The sequence below is a fragment of the Dipodomys merriami genome, unplaced genomic scaffold (assembly GCF_024711535.1).
Source record: "Dipodomys merriami isolate MVZ:Mamm:240054 unplaced genomic scaffold, mDipMer1.0.p SCAF_1, whole genome shotgun sequence".
NCBI classification, from domain to species: Eukaryota; Metazoa; Chordata; class Mammalia; order Rodentia; family Heteromyidae; genus Dipodomys; species Dipodomys merriami.
The window spans coordinates 134,031,799-134,047,753 of record NW_027202270.1 but is presented as its reverse complement, the minus strand read 5'-3'; the positions used below and the strand labels follow the sequence as shown (position 1 = coordinate 134,047,753).

General features: G+C 35.7%; 1 protein-coding gene across 9 annotated transcripts in view; it reads left to right on the top strand.

Moving 5' to 3' along the window:
- Positions 1–15,955, top strand: part of Gphn (gephyrin) — a 380,642-nt gene that overhangs the window by 34,552 nt on the left and 330,135 nt on the right. The window contains exon 1 of one of the 9 annotated variants that reach the window (XM_070031743.1): positions 1,584–1,707. The exons of the other annotated variants lie outside the window; for them this stretch is intronic. The gene's annotated coding sequence lies outside the window, so the exon portion shown is untranslated. Of the gene's footprint in view, positions 1–1,583; positions 1,708–15,955 lie in introns of those variants that run through there. 9 annotated transcript variants of the gene reach the window in all.

Genomic DNA, 15,955 nt, shown 5'->3' with positions numbered 1-15,955 from the left:
GTAAAGCCCCTTAGGTTTTAAAAGACATTTATTTGTAAACAAGGTCTCACTGTGTAGTCTAGGTTATAGCTGGGATTACAGACATACAACCACAATCCATCATACCCATCTTGTTGAATGGGCTGGGAGTCTCCTTAACTTTGTCTAGACTGACCTTGAGTCTTGGTCCTCTCCATTTTTACCTTTTAAGTAGCTAGGATTACAGATATGAGCCACTGTGTCAGGCTGACTTGTCAACGTTCTTAACCACTATCTTACATTTTATTGTTATTTTATTTCATTTTTTTTAAATTTTATTTTATTTTATTTGAGAACATACTGTACAGAGGGGTTACAATTATATGGGCAGGATAATGCATACATTTCTTACCAAGCATTGCAGCCTCCTCCTTTGTTTACCCTTCACCTCCCTTCCCAGCCTCCCCCCTCCCCCCCACCCAATCATACCCCCCTCCTCCCCCCACACCGACATTGGTTTTGACATGACATTTTGTACTTCTCATTGTTGCAACAGGTGTTATTTTATTTCATTTTAAAATGGCACAAGAAATAACATCATTGACTCTTTTAATGAAATTAGTGTTTTTGAGTGAGAGAATTTAAGCTATTTCAAAAATCATCTTCAAAGAAATATACTTAATAAATTTAGCAAAGTAACCCTTATTTGGAGTTTTCAAAACAATATTGAATTACTCAATTGCTTAGTTTTTAAATTGCTATATTGTTAATGCAAAGTTTGGGTTTATTTATGATAAATATTGATATCAGTAAGTTTTTGTTGGTATAACTGAGATGGAAAGATGACATTGAACTAGCTGCATTTCTAGTGAACCCCTTAAGTTATCCTTTTTAAGATGATGCTATTAAAATTAATGTAGAAATCACAGAAAAATATTTACATAAAAATGTGAAAATAAGATCATCTTAAACATGCAATGATTAATATCTTCTAGTCAATTTTGATGCCATTTTATGAAGACTGAGTTAAGGTAGTTGAAAGAAGCTAGATTTTACTATAAAAAATAGTTTAGGCAACCTCATTTGAGCTTTAGCAGTAATGATAGATGATTTCATTTCTGTAGCCCTATGTATTTCTTTTAAATAAATTATCTCATCAAGTCCCAGCTTCTTCCAAGTTTCTTTGATTATTTGCTACCTAATATACAATGTTTTTGTCTACAATCTGTTTATAAATAAACTGGGTCTTTTCTCTTTTTCAGCTTTATATATATATATATATATATATATATATATATATATATAGTACAGCTACTGTACAGAGGGGTTATAGTTACATAAGCAAGGTTTTGCAGCTTTTTATTATTAAACATGATGTGTTGTGAGTTGTAAAAGGGGCCACATTTTTTTTAGTACAATTTTTGATTTGTGAGATAGAGTCTGTTATTCCACCATGAATCTGGGTTTGTCTTGTTACTTGATTTGGCAAAGAAAATGTGGCTGAGGGCTGTTTTCAAAGTCCTTAACCTAGAGTTCAGGAGTCTGTTCTTTCACTGCTTTTAGGAGCCTCTCTTTTCTCATTATGTGTAGAAGCCTGGAACAGGCTCCAGGATGATGAGAGATACAGGTGACCTAGCACCCCTGTTCCCTCTCCAAGGCTCACAGACATGTCACTGAAGCCATCATCCAGGCATGAGTCAACACACCAGTGATGCAAGAGTAAACCCAGCAGAAATTAGCTAAACCCAGGTAGGTAATTTTTCCTATAGTTTTTACTTTACAATTTTACTCTGCAGAATTATGAGCTAAACAAAATGGATGTTGTTGTTGCTATTACTATTATTATTTTGTGCTGGGACTTGAACTCAGGACCTGGATGCTGTCTCAGCTTTTTTGCTCAAGGCTAATGATCTGCCACTTGAACCACAGCTCCACTTCCAACTTTTTGGTGGTTAACTAGATGTAAGACTCTCATAGATTTTCCTGCTAGAGCTAGCTTAGAACAGCAATCCTTAGTTCTTAGCTTCCAGAATTGCTAGGCTTATAGGTGTGAACCACCAGTACCCCCCAAATGGTTATTTTTAAGCCACTGAGTTTTAGAGTGCTTTTATGTAATAAAATATAACAAATACACATATTTAAGTCTTTCTGCTCCTGTTAAAACTGTCCCTGATTCCATGCTTAATCTTTTTGAAGGTTGTCTTTTTCTATCCACAAGTGAGATACCAACCCCCATACTTTGTCTGACATCCAAGTGAACAATGTTTTGTTGCCTTTGAGAATGAATGGAATAGCTTCTCTCTGAGTTTAACTTTATACAAGGCCAGTTCTAGCTACTTAAAGCCAACTGCCATTCTTCTAGGGATAAACATTAAAACTGTAGTTGCTAAGATGTATATCTGAAGCTTATATCCGTAGGAGTCATTCACTGTTAGCCCTACTCACTACTATGGGTTTGATTTCCATTTTTGTTCCTGATACTTAAGAGATTTTCTTTTCTTCCATTCACATTCTCCATCCTTTTCTCCTGACCAGCTAATTGTTTCTAAAAGTTCTTTAGAAGGAAACCAGGAGTAGGGAGAAAATAAAGGGTAATAAGAACATGAAATATGATTTAAGTACATCATATGTATGAAAATGTCACAATGAAACCCATTACTTTTGTATAATTAATATATACTACTGAAAAACATTTTTGTCCTCTAAATGGGAAAAAATGTTTTTTTATTTGTCACCTATTTTTTTTTTTTGGTCCGGTCATGGGGCCTGAACTCTGGGCGTGAGCGCTGTCCCTCAGCTCTTCAGCTCAAGGCTAGCGCTCTACCACTTGAGCCACAGTACCACTTCCGGCTTTTTTCTTTTTGCTTATGTGGTGCTGAGGAATCGAACCCAGGGCCTCAGTCATGCAAGGCAAGCGCTCTACCACTGAGCCAACTTCCCAGCCCTTGTCACCTATTTTTATGGCCACTTACTTATTAAGATACTCTTTCTCTCTGTTGTCTTAAATATTTGCATTGGAGAACTGTCCCTAGTTTTCATTCCATCTTACTCATTTTATATACTTTGTTAATTTCATTACTTTCATATTTTTACCTTCTGTGTATCTTAAGATTGTTGCCCTTCATATGCTTCCATACCATTCTCTACTCCACTCCACTATCTTCTAGTTAACTTACCATACTCAAATTAGAACTAATCCTTTCTGCTTGGAACTTTTTCATTGCAGTTCTCAGTGTAGCTAAGAGGAATCACTAGCGATACTAAAAACCAGAAGTCATTGTAGACATCTTTTTTTCATTTTTCTCCACATATTTTTACTTATTAATATTTGACTACCCAGTATATTTAGAAACCCATTCAATTTGCTTGCTTCTTTCAACATAACTACCACCATAAGCAATGTAAGAATATTTTCATCTCATCAGAAAGTTATATTTACAGTTCATCAGATAGATGTTCATATATCACTTTATTTCTTTCTCATTTTCTACCTGACCGATCCTGCTTTCTGGCTTTCAATTTTCAATGTAAGACTTTATAACAATACGATTCCATTTATGTAACCCCCTACCCTGTTATGTGTGTGTGTGTGTGTGTATGTGTTTATCATTTTTTTCGCTTCTGTATATCTTTTAAACCCAACTTTATGTTGTGTTGATATGTTTTATTTTATTTTTTGTCGGTCGTGGGGCCTGACTCTGGGCCTGGGCACTGTCCCTCAGCTCTTCAGCTCAAGGCTAGCATTCTACCACTTGAGCCACAGCACCACTTCTGGCTTTTTCTGCTTATGTGGTGCTAAGGAATAGAACCCAGGGCTTCATGCATGCAAGGCAAGGATTCTACCACTGAGCCACTTTCCCAGCCCCATGTGTTGATATTATTTGAATTCTGAGAAAGAAAATGTATTTACCAAAGTATTTTCTATTTCTAGTGCTTTTTATTTCTTTCTGTATGTATAAGTATCCATTTACCTCAATTTCTTTTTGGCTTGAAGTATATTCTTTAGTAATTTTTTATAGTGCACATTTACTAGCAAACATGCTCAGTTGTTTAATCATTTCTTACAAAAATAAGTGTTACATATTAATGACACATGGAATACTGTATACACATGAATAAAATGCATAATGATTACGCATTAATCAGGGTCATATCATCTCAAACATTTATTATTTCTTTGTGTTAGGAACATCCCAAATCTTCTCTACTAGCTATTTGAAATGTACAGTTAAATGTTGTTAACTATAGTTACTGTAATGTGCTATTGAACTTCAGAAGTTACTCTTCTTATCCAACTTCACCTTGTGCCTATTAATCATCCTCTCACTCTCCCTACTTCTTACCTTCCTAGCCTCTGGAAAATACAATTATATTCTCACTGAGATCAGCTTTTTAGGTTCTACATGTAAGTGAGGACATACAGTATTTATCTCCCTACTTGACATTTCATTTATCATGATGTTCTCCTGATTTATCAATGTTGCCACAAATGACAAAATTTTATTTTAAAGGTTCAGTAATATTACATTATATGTGACTACACCCCTCTTACATTTTTGTTAGTGGTCCATTTGCTGATGGACATTTAGGTTGATTCCATATCTTGGCTGTTGTCAGTAATATTACATTATATGTGACTACACCCCTCTCACATTTTTGTTACTTGTCCGTTTGCTGATGGACATTTAGGTTGATTCCATATCTTGGCTGTTGTGAACAGTGGTGCAGTAAGTGTAGAAGCATTGGTTTTTCTTCAGTGTGCTCACTTCATTCCTTTTGGGTAAATATCCAGTGGTGCATTTGCTACATCATATGATGATTCTGTGTCTATATGACAAACTCATCACAGGACAAGTTTGAAAATGAGATGGAGATAAAGTGATAGAGAAAGTGAATTAACTTTCTGAGGAGCTAAAAATATTCTTATTTTACTTTTCTAGTAGTTCAGGTATTGTTCATACTGTTTCTATCATTGCCAATTCACATTTTTACCAAGAGTGTATGAAGATTCCCCTCTTTCTGCATATTTTCTAGCTTTTTTTTTTTGTGTTAGCCATACTAATTAGCTAAAATGGTTTTGGTTTGCATTTTCCTGGTCATTAGTAATGCTGATCATTTTTCACATGCATATGTATATACACACATGCACACACATATTGTTAGCCCCTTATATATCTTCTTTACAGAAATGATTATTAGATTTTTTAATTGAATTATTTTGTGTTGTTGAATTATTTGAGTTTCTTATATATTTTGGATATTCTTTGTTGGTTAGTAATTTGGGATCATTTTTATCCATTCTGTTGGTTCTCTTGACCAGCTGGTTCTTTTTCTATATAGAAACTTTTTAGTTTGATGTAGTCACTTTTGCCAAGTTTTCTTTTGTTGCTTGTGCTTTTTAGGTCATATTTAAAAGTTGCTCAGGCCAAAGTCCTGAAGTGTTTTCCCTGTTTTCTCCTAGATTTATAGTTCTGGGTTTTACATCTTGATTCAAGTTGACTTTTATATCTGATGAGAGGCAGGAACAAATTTCATTTTTTTTCTGTGTATGGATTTCTGTTTTTCAAGCATAATTACAAACTGTTGTTTCACTCTACCACTTAAGCACTCTACCACTTGAACTACACCTCTGCCCCCCACACCAGTGCTAATTATTGTAAACCTGTCTTTTCTCCAGTGTATGTTCTTGGTGCCTTTGTTGAAAACCAGTTGGCTATACATAAATGAATTTATTTCTGCTTTCTCTGTTCTGTTCTATTGGTCTGTGTGTGTATTTTTATCCTAGAATCATTCTCTCAACTTTTGTTTAGCTGAAATGTCTTTATTTCACTTTCATTTTTGAAAGATGTTGTTGTAAAATATGGAATTTTTACCCCCTTGTACTTTAAAGATGTCATTCTGTTATTTTCTGACTTTCAGTGATAAGTTAGTAGTCCTTTTCCTTGTTGCTCTTGATGTCCCAGTATGTCCCTTTCTTCCCTGTGCTTTTCTGGCTGCTCTCAGGATTTTTTTCATTTATAGGGTTTATTAGTTTAACTATGATGTAACTACCTTCACGTGGCTATATTTACATATTTGTTCTGCTTGTAATAAGCTTAACTTGAAAGATATTTTTTCATCATATTTGAGAATTGGCCATTATTTTAAATATTTTCAAGTCTTACTCTTTTTCTCCTCTGGAATCACAATTATATATATTATATTATTACATATTATATAATTATACATAACTATGTGTAATTATATAATATATATAAAATCTTATGATGTTCCACAGTCTCTTGAACTTTATTCATTTTTCTTCAGTCCTTTTTCTCTTTTAGTTGAGGATCTTGATTAACTAGTTTTCAACTTCATGATTTTCTGCCTTCTCTAACATACTGTTAAAGCCCCTTCATTATAGTTTTAATTTCAAATATTATACTTTTAAGTTACTGAATTTCCATTTTGTCTTCCTTTGTGCTTGTACATTGTTAGTTTTTCAGGTAAATCATTGGCTTTTAATTTCATTTTTAACAGCTAAATTAGTGGATCTTCTTTATCTTACATTCAATTTCATCAGAAAACCCTCTCATTTTAGCTTGATTATAAAGTGCTAGTAGATACAATTTAGAATAAGTTGAAAATATTTGATTACATATTTAAAGGTTTACATTTTTGGATTTTTTTTTTTACTTTCCTACTAATTCTTTGTATTTTATTTATTTATTTTTTTGTTGGTCATGGGCCTTGAACTCTGGACCTGGGCACTGTCCCTCAGCTCTTCAGCTCAAGACTAGCATTCTACCACTTGAGCCACGGCACTACTTCCAGTTTTCTGAGTGGTTTATTGGAGATGAGTCTCATGGACGGACTGTCCTGCCCGGGCTAGCTTTGAACCATGATCTTCAGCTCTCAGCCTCCTGAATAGCTAGGATTACTGAGCCGCCACTAGCGCCCAGCTTTCTTTGCATTTTATATTAGATAACTACTTAGAGTCATAGTGGATGTGTGATCAAGGGTAGACATGGGTGTAGAAATGAGATTAAAGGCTGGGCACTGTTGGCTCATGTTGATAATCCTAGCTATTTATGAGTCTTAGTTTGGGAGAGTCTTTGTTTCAGGCTAGCAGGGGCAGAAAAGTCTGAGACCCCTTCTCAATGGAGAGCTGGTGGTACCACATACCTGTTATCCTAGCTAAAAAGGAAACCTAGCATAGGTGAATTATGCCCAGGTGTGCCCCCAGGCAGAAAGTGAGACCCTCTTCCCTAAAATAGCAAAATCAGAGCCAGAGGTGAAGCTCAGAGTTAAAAACATCTCCTGAACAAGCATGAGGACCTGAATTTAAACCTCAGTACTGTTCCCCTTTCTCCCCCACCCCCCAAATAAATAAAAATAAAGATATTAAGAGTAGGTCCTATAGAAGAGGCAGTGCAACAAATGAGACTGTAGCTTTAATTCAGGTTAACTTGCAGTAGATTTTTGGCTTTTGCCTTTGTTTTGTTTTTATACTGTCAGTTCTATAGCTAGGAACGATAGACTTTTAATACTAAATAGACTAAAATGAACCTGAAGACTTCATTTATGTTTTCTTAAAATGTTTGTTTTTTTTTATTGTGAAAATACTGTACAGAGAGAGGGGTTACAATTACATGGGCAAGATAATGAGTACATTTCTTATAAAGCATTGTAGCCTCCTCCTTTGTTTCCCCTTCCCATCCCTTCGCATCCTCCCCCAACCCCCCCCCCCACTCTTAAAATGTTTTTGTAGGATTTCATACACTTAGAGTTTCTACGAACAATAAATTGTGGGAAAGATAATATATAAGGGAAATGAAAAAATAAGGGCACAGTAAGGTTTGTCATGTAGATTGCCCTGGTACTGGTTCCTATGGGTTGATAAAGGTCTAGAGTTGTCTCTGGTGATTAGAAAATATTTAAGAATTATTCTCTCCCTCCTGGTAGAAAAAAGGAGGAAGGTTGGAGATATTGGGTGTGTGTGCTTGTGTATGCATGTGTGTAAGAGTGTGTGCACAAGCATATATGTGTGTGTTTGTACATGCATGTACTTGTGTTGTTCCTCTCTTTTTATTTTAATCAGTTGTCTTAAATTCATAGTAATCCTTTGGTATAAATAGGATATTTTGGAATAGCATACTTTGAACTCCTTTGAATATAAGATTTATTTGACAACTTTTGTGAGGAGGCATTGCTTTACCTACAAAATGTGTATATAAAGTACATTTCTTTACTGAGAAAGGTCATTGATATAATAGATGAAGTGCTTATAAATAAGCTGTAATGTTCTAGATCTCTTAAAGAATAACCATTTTAGTTATAAGATTAATTAACTTTGAGTGCTAGAAATAAGGTTTTGAAGAATAATATAGGATGTAATACTAATGACAGAGATAGTGAAATTGTGCAGACTACAGTGTAAAACTGTAGAGATAAAACATTGAAACTCCCTATAACAAATCAACAAAAACTCCCTATAACAAATCAACAACAAAAAGAAAACCCTAACACTAATAATAGATAATTTAAAATTTAAAATTTGGTGGAATAAACCACCAAAAGATTAATCAGGAGAAAGGTATAAAAATGCATTTATGTTCATGTGGGATAATCATAGGTGAGTGGTTAAACAGTAATCCAATGAGGTTCATAGGTTATGTACTCTTCTTCATAGAGAAGAGAGGAAAGTAAGACTATGGGAAGAAGTAAATCATTTTTTTTTAAGGAGGAATGAGTAAGTAAGAGGAAAGACAGTAGTTCATTAATGATTTTCATTCAAAGAATAGACCAAGGAGACAAATAATAGCTTGTGGTAGAGTCTCTTGAAGTGTAGTTGCAATCTTCAATCTTCTTTCTTGGGATATGAGTTTTCATAATGAATCCTCAGGGCATGAACAGAAGACACTTGTTTTCTTCTGTAACTAGCATTAGGCAAGTAAAGGGAATATCATGTAAAGCTTCTTCCAGGATCTACTCATCTCTAAGAACCTTTAATTTAAAATAATCAGAATGTTATAAATGGCGCTTTTTGGTGGGGGAGGGGTCAGTCATGGGGCTTGAACTCTGGTCATGGGCACTGTCCCTCAGCTCTTCAGCTCAAGACTAGCACTCTACCATTTGAGCCATAGTGCTACTTCCTGCTTTTTCTGCTTATGTTGAGGATTCGAACCCAGGGCCTCATTCATGCGAAGGAAGCATTCTACCACTGAGCCACCTTCCAAGCCCAAAATGTTATGTTTTGAGATGAAATTTCCTGGGTTCCTTGAAGCATACATAGGTTTTGCTACATGTTAAGTTTATTGCATCTGTAGCTACTTCTTTGTTGGTCTATTTCTGTTGCAAAGACGGAAATGGAACAGCTCATTTTGAATTTTTTTTTCTAAATACTAGCTTTCATTTTCAGTGTTTCCACTTTTCCTTTTAGCCTTAGAAAATTTTCTTCTGAAGTGGTGTTATAGTCATTTGAATATTCTTAGCCAGAACATAACATAGGACCAATCCTTTCTCTAAAGATGAAAACAGCTCTAAGTAGCTAAGCTGGTGGTTATATTCTCATTTGACATCCCATCCAATTGTAATGTCTTTCATGGTTTCTTTTACCCAAACCCTACTTAGTAGTTTTGGGTCAATATTAAGTGTACTATCTGATTGATCACCATCTCTTTGTTTAGAGAGTACTCTTTTTTTTGTTTTTGTCCATCTTGGGGCTTGAATTTTGAGCCTGGGCGCTGTCCCTTGAGCTCTTCAGCTCAAGGCTAGCACAGTACCATTTGAGTCACAGTGCCACTTCCTGTCTCATGGACTTTCTTGCCCAGTCTGGCTTTGAACGGCGATTCTCAGATCTCAGCCATCTGAGTAACTAGGATTACAGGTGTGAGCCACCGGAGCCCGGCTTAGAAGGTGCTCTTAAATCTCAAGACCCATGCTTAGATTTTTTATTTCTTTTTGTTGTCAACTTACTCATGGTAATTCTGAGTGTTTGCATTTCCATTCACTGGATGCTTCTTCCTTTGTTAAGTGCCATTAATTTTTAGTTGGCTTTCTTGTTACTGACAAATCCTTCTGATACTGAATGATAACTGTTATTCTGAGTTTAATGACACTATAGCAAGTTTAATGTTTTACATTGCCATCATGGCAAGTACAAGTAAAAAATAAATTAATTTTTGAAGTTTTTAAAGGGCATGAAATCATATTCTTTAATGATTTCCTAACTTCTGAAGTTCCCATTCATCTTTATACTTGTGATAAAATTGATAGGTATGTTAATATGATTTCCCTTAGATTATAGGGAGATTTAAGCTTTTTGTTGGGTTGAAAAGTAATTATCTTTAGCATCTATCCTAGTGTCTTTTAGATGCTTGGATTTCAGGCACTAGTATTAAAATGTCGGAGAATAGCTGAAGAAGTGCCAAGTTAAAATTTTTCTAAGTAATTGTATAGTGAAATCCATTTGTGAATTTCACTGGATTTCACTGTTATTTCGTAAAGAACATTTCAACTTAAAAATTAATTGGAAGGGCAAACTGAACAAATAGATTCAGTACATTGAGTTTTACAGAGAAAAGGAAAACATCTCATATTTTTCTTTGTTACTAAAGATAACTAATAGATTGTGAGCTGGGTATCAATGACTCACACCTGTAATCCTAGCTGCACAGGAAGCTGAGACCTGAAGATCTTGGTTTCAAGCCATTCTGACAGAAAAGTGTAAGACTCTTATCTCCAATTAACCAGCAAAATACTAAACTGAAGATCTGGATCAAGTGGAGGAGTACCAGCCATGAAAAAGCAAGCCAACCCACAGTAGGAGGCCCTGAGTTCAACTTGTAACACACATATGTGCACACACAAGGTTGTGGGTACCATTAATAAATATATTCTCCCTTTTATTTAAGTAGGGCCTGAGATCCAGGAGAATGTGACTTATATGAATACTAAAACTAGCTAGTGATTACTTGAATGCAAAGTATTGAAGGAATTTAGAAGTAATTTTTTTTCTTAGGGTGAATTTCCTTTAAAAACAAATCCAATGTTTTGATAGAACATATAGCAACTATCCTCTGCCTCATTACTAGTCTCTTTGCTATAAAAATGTTATATTCTCTCACTTTAAATGTTATTGTCTATTTTTCTTTGTTTTCTATGCCATTGAGCCATATTTGGTTATTATGGAAAGATCTAATGCCTTTTATTTCACAGTCTACTTAGTAATTTATGACTTATTTATATCTAAAGAATGAAAAGATATAGACATGATACAATACAGAAATATATAAACTGAGAGATAAGTTTACCTGTGTCCTCATTATTTCTCAATCTCAGTCTTTAGTTTTTCTCCCAAAATGAAATCACTATTAATATCCTGTGTAAGATGAATGCTGGTGGTTCACGCCTGTAAACCTAGCTACTCAAGAGGATCTGAGGATCACCATTCAAAGCCAGCAGGAAAGTCTGTGAGACTCTTATATCTAATTTACCACCAGAAAACTGGAAGTGGAGCTGTGGCTTAAAGTAGTAGAGTGCTATGTTTTTTTTTTTTTTTTTTTTTTTGGTCCATTGTGGGGCCTAAACCCTGGGCCTGGGCACTGTCCCTCAGCTCCTCAGCTCAAGGCTAGCACTCTTATCACTTAAGCCACAGCACCACTTCCGGCTTTTTCTGCTTATGTGGTGCTGAGGAATCGAACCCAGGGCCTCTTGCATGCAAGGCAAGCACTCTACCACTGAGCCACCTTCCCATAGAGTGCTATACTTGAGCCAGAATGTTCAGGGACAGTGCCCAGGTCCTGAGTTCAAGCTCCATGACTACTATCAACAACAACAAAAATCCTGTTTAACCTTTCAGAAAATCTTTATGCATAGAACTGTAGCTGGCTGCATTTACGTCTTCTAATACATGCATCTGTTAAGACAGACATAAAGCCAGATGCTGGTAGCTCATGCCTGTATTCCTAACTACTCAGGAGGCTGAAATTTGAGGATCAAGGTTCAAAGCCAACCTGGGCAGGAAAATTTGTGAGATTCTTATCTCCAATAAACTATTTAGCAAAAGCTGGAAATGGCATTATGGCTTAAGTGGTAGAACTCTAGCCTTGAGTACAGAGAGGCTCAGGGACAGAGCCCAGGCCCTGAGCACAAGCCCCAGGCCAGCCTAAAACAAAAAACATAAAAAGATAGAGTAGGTTTATCTAAGTGATTAACCTTGTTTTGACTTCTTTTTGTTTTTGTGTTTTAAGGAATTCATATTTAATTTATGTTTTCTTACCACATTTAAAACATACACCTCTGTTTGAAATTCTTCTTGGTACAAGTAGGGTTACAAATTAATAATGCCTTGTTAAATTTTTAGTATACTACAATTAAATCTAGATTGATGGTTATTTTTATTGCTTCTTTCTAAATGCTAATATGGTTGCAAGCCAGGAGTTAAATTATTTAGAAAGCATTTCTCTCTCTTTCTCTGTCTCTCTTTCTGGACTTACATATATGTATAGTCTCTAAATTTTTCATGTTTGTTTTTGTCAGCACTAGTACTGTAGCTCAGACTCTTATTTTTGCTAATAGGCAAGCACTCTGCTACTTGATTCACACTTCCAGCTCTTTTCACTTTTAGATTATGTTCAAATAGGGTCTTGGTTTTTGCCTACAGCTGGCCTTGAAGTGTGATCTTCTCTTCCTCAAATCTATAGGGAATTATGTTCAAGAAGTAAAAGTATACTGTTTCTAGTGAGTTTTTGTGATAGAACAATTGTTTATACAATTGGGAGGAAGATGAAACGTAAGAAGAGAGAGACTCAGCAAGGCCAGGACAAATTATTGTTATGGACAAAGCCTTTCTCAAATGTTCAACATGTCTATATGCAGAATTGAGTAGAATCTGACTCAAAGATTAAGGCAACAAAAAGTAGACACAATATGAAGACATATTCTAAGCTTTTTCATCCTGTTACTAGGGATTGAACCCAGGGCCTTATGTTTGTTAGGAACTGCTCTACTGCTTTAGCTTTCAGGTTTTTTTGCTCTTTATTTTTGAGGCCATCCCTGCCTGGCATAGCCTCAGTGCTGATACTCTTATGTCCATCTCCCTACTAGTTGATATTATAGGCATATATACTATACTCAGCCCAGAAGTCCCTATCTCTTAAGGGAACCATCAGTTCCCATGAGATAAATGCACCTCCTTAAGAGGTTCATGTAATGGGGTAATTTTCCTGCTTGACAGAGAGGAGTCTCATCATGGGGTGATTTGCCTGCAAGGCTTTCTGTTCCTGGAATCCAAGATGACTTCAGATTTAGGGCAATGAATGAAGGCACTTTCCCAGAGGCCTGGAATGAGATATAGAAGTTGGCAGTAAAATACGTTGGTTTCATTAGCCTTAAAGGTGGAGGTTTACCAGCTATAGATGAACACTTCTTAAATGATTAGCATGCAGTTTAGCAGGAATCTGATCCAAAGTAAAAGAGACAGATACAAAATGAAGCCAGACATATAAGGCTTTTTTTTTTTTTATCATGCTTTTAGTTAGCTATGGCATATGGAGGCCTATATGAAAAGTTAGTGTATGTAGTAAAAGTAGCCTCTAGGGCCCTTTTTATAAAAATCAATTAATGAAGAAGGTGAAAAGTTAGGCAAGCAGTTGGAAGGCTTAGACCAGAGGATCGTGAGTTTGAGGCCTGTCTAGGCTACATAGTGAATTCTAGGCAAGCCTGGGCTATACAGAAAGGTTCTTTAATAGAACAGAATAAAAATTTCAGCTACATAGGAGGCAGAGATCAGGAGGCTCATGGTTTGAGGGCACTGTGGGCAAAAAGATAATGAGACTCCATCTCAACCAATGAAATAGGTGTGATGGTGCTCCTGTGGTCCCAGCTATTGGGAGGCATGGTAGTCTGGGAGGCCAGTCATAGGCAAAATGTGAGATCCTATTCAAAAAATAAACTAAAGCAAAAAGGGCTGGAGCATAATTCAGGTGGAAGACCATCTGCATAGCAAGTGCATGACCCTCAGCATAAATCTCAGTACTAAAAACAAACAAACAACAACCCAGCCAACAAACAAAAATCTCCAAACCAAGAGAATGCATAAACAAGTGGAAGAAATATAATATTTCTTATGTTCAGACTGTGTGGTGACAGAGATGAAAAGAGAGATGAAGGTGAGATGAATTCCATAGATGACTTTGGAGAACGAATTAATATTTTAACATGCAATAAGAGAAGCTGAAAAGGTGACAGGTTAATGATAAATGAGCAAAGTAAAGACAGAAGCTTTCATTTTAAGTTTACTTTTTTAAAAAACCACCTTTTTTTTCAAGGTAAAACAAAAAGACTAGTCTTTTCTTTATAACCTATCAAAATTTTAACTTGCAGAACATCTAGGACAGTTGTTTTGGATGCTGTCCTCTAACTATTAGTTAATTAGCAAATTTTATTCATTGTTTGGAATGCCACGTTATTTTCTGAACCATTCAACCCCTTTAAGGATAATGTAAAACACATTTGTTTTAGCCATTGACAGTTTTTTTAATTTTTATTTTATTGTTAAGGTGATATACAGAGGGGTTACAGTTACATAATTAAAATAGTGATTATATTTCTTGTCTAACTTGTTCCCCTTTCCTCATTTTTCTCCCTCTTTCCCTCCTGCCCACCCCACCCCATGTTGTACAGATCATTTCCAATATATTCTCTTGTGAGTATCACTGTTGCATAGGTTATTCTCTTGTGAGTATCACTGTTGCATAGGTTCCTCTTTGTCCTTTGTCTCACCATTTTGTTGTTCCCCTGCCCTTCCCTACGTCAGATTAACATATATACAATATCCAGAGTACCAAAATCAAATACAGTGACAAGGGATATACCATAGGGACATTATTTACCATAGCTAAGATATGGGACCAACCCAGATACCCCTCAGTAGATGAATGGATCAAGACAATGAGGTACATATATACAATGGAATTCTATGCTTCCATTAAAAAGAATGATACCGCCCCATTTGTAAGGAAATGGAAGGACTTGGGAAAAAATCATATTAAGTAAAGTAAGCCAGACCCAAAGAAACATAGATCCTGTGGTCTCCCTTATTTGTAATAATTGGCATACATCTAGGAAATCTTAGCAAATAAGCAGAATAGCTCAATCAATAGCTATGCACATATGACTGTATCAGACAGATGATGCTAAGTGAAATGAACTCCAAGACATAGACACAAGGGGTTTTTCTTTGTTAAATGGGCCACTAACAGTTTTGAGGAGCTAGGAGCTGCTAAATCTTTGGATTAGATTAGATGTACTTTGATTGTTTTGTTCACAAGAAAATTTCAGTACACGTGGAAACAGGAACCTATTGAAAAGCTTTCTTGTACCTTTTGCTTCTTATCCAATGGATTGCAAATAATGAGTGTGTTGTTTGAATATCTCTAGTTAAGGATGGAAATCCTCAGTTGTCCCGAATGTAGGACTTTTTTCCCCCTCTAATTTGTTTCTATCCATCCAAATTAAATATTTGCTTCAGCAAAAGCATGCTGTTTTAACCCTTCATTTATAGTATTCAGTAACTTCTTTTTGCCTGGTTTGCATAAGTAGGTAAGTTAGCTTTTTCTCACTGTGATAAAATTCCTGAGAGAAATTAAGGAGGTAGATGTTTATTTTCAGAGGTCTTAGTTTATGGTTTGCTGGCTCCTTTACTTTTAGGTTTTGATGACGTAGAACATCATGGTAGGGGGCATATGATAGAGCAAAGCCATTTTGTTTATATCAGAGAGAAAGGGACCAGTGATGATATACTCTGAAGACTTTATACTCCTAGTGACCTACTTTTACCAACTAGGCCCCACCTTTTATTGGCCCAGTCAAATATGTTTGTCAATAAACAAACTTGTTGATGAGATTAGCACCCTTATGATGTAATCACCTTTCAGTAGTGCTCCTAGCTGGGGACCAAGCTTTCAACACATGAACTTCTTGGGGATGTTCCAAACCTAAACTATGTAAGATT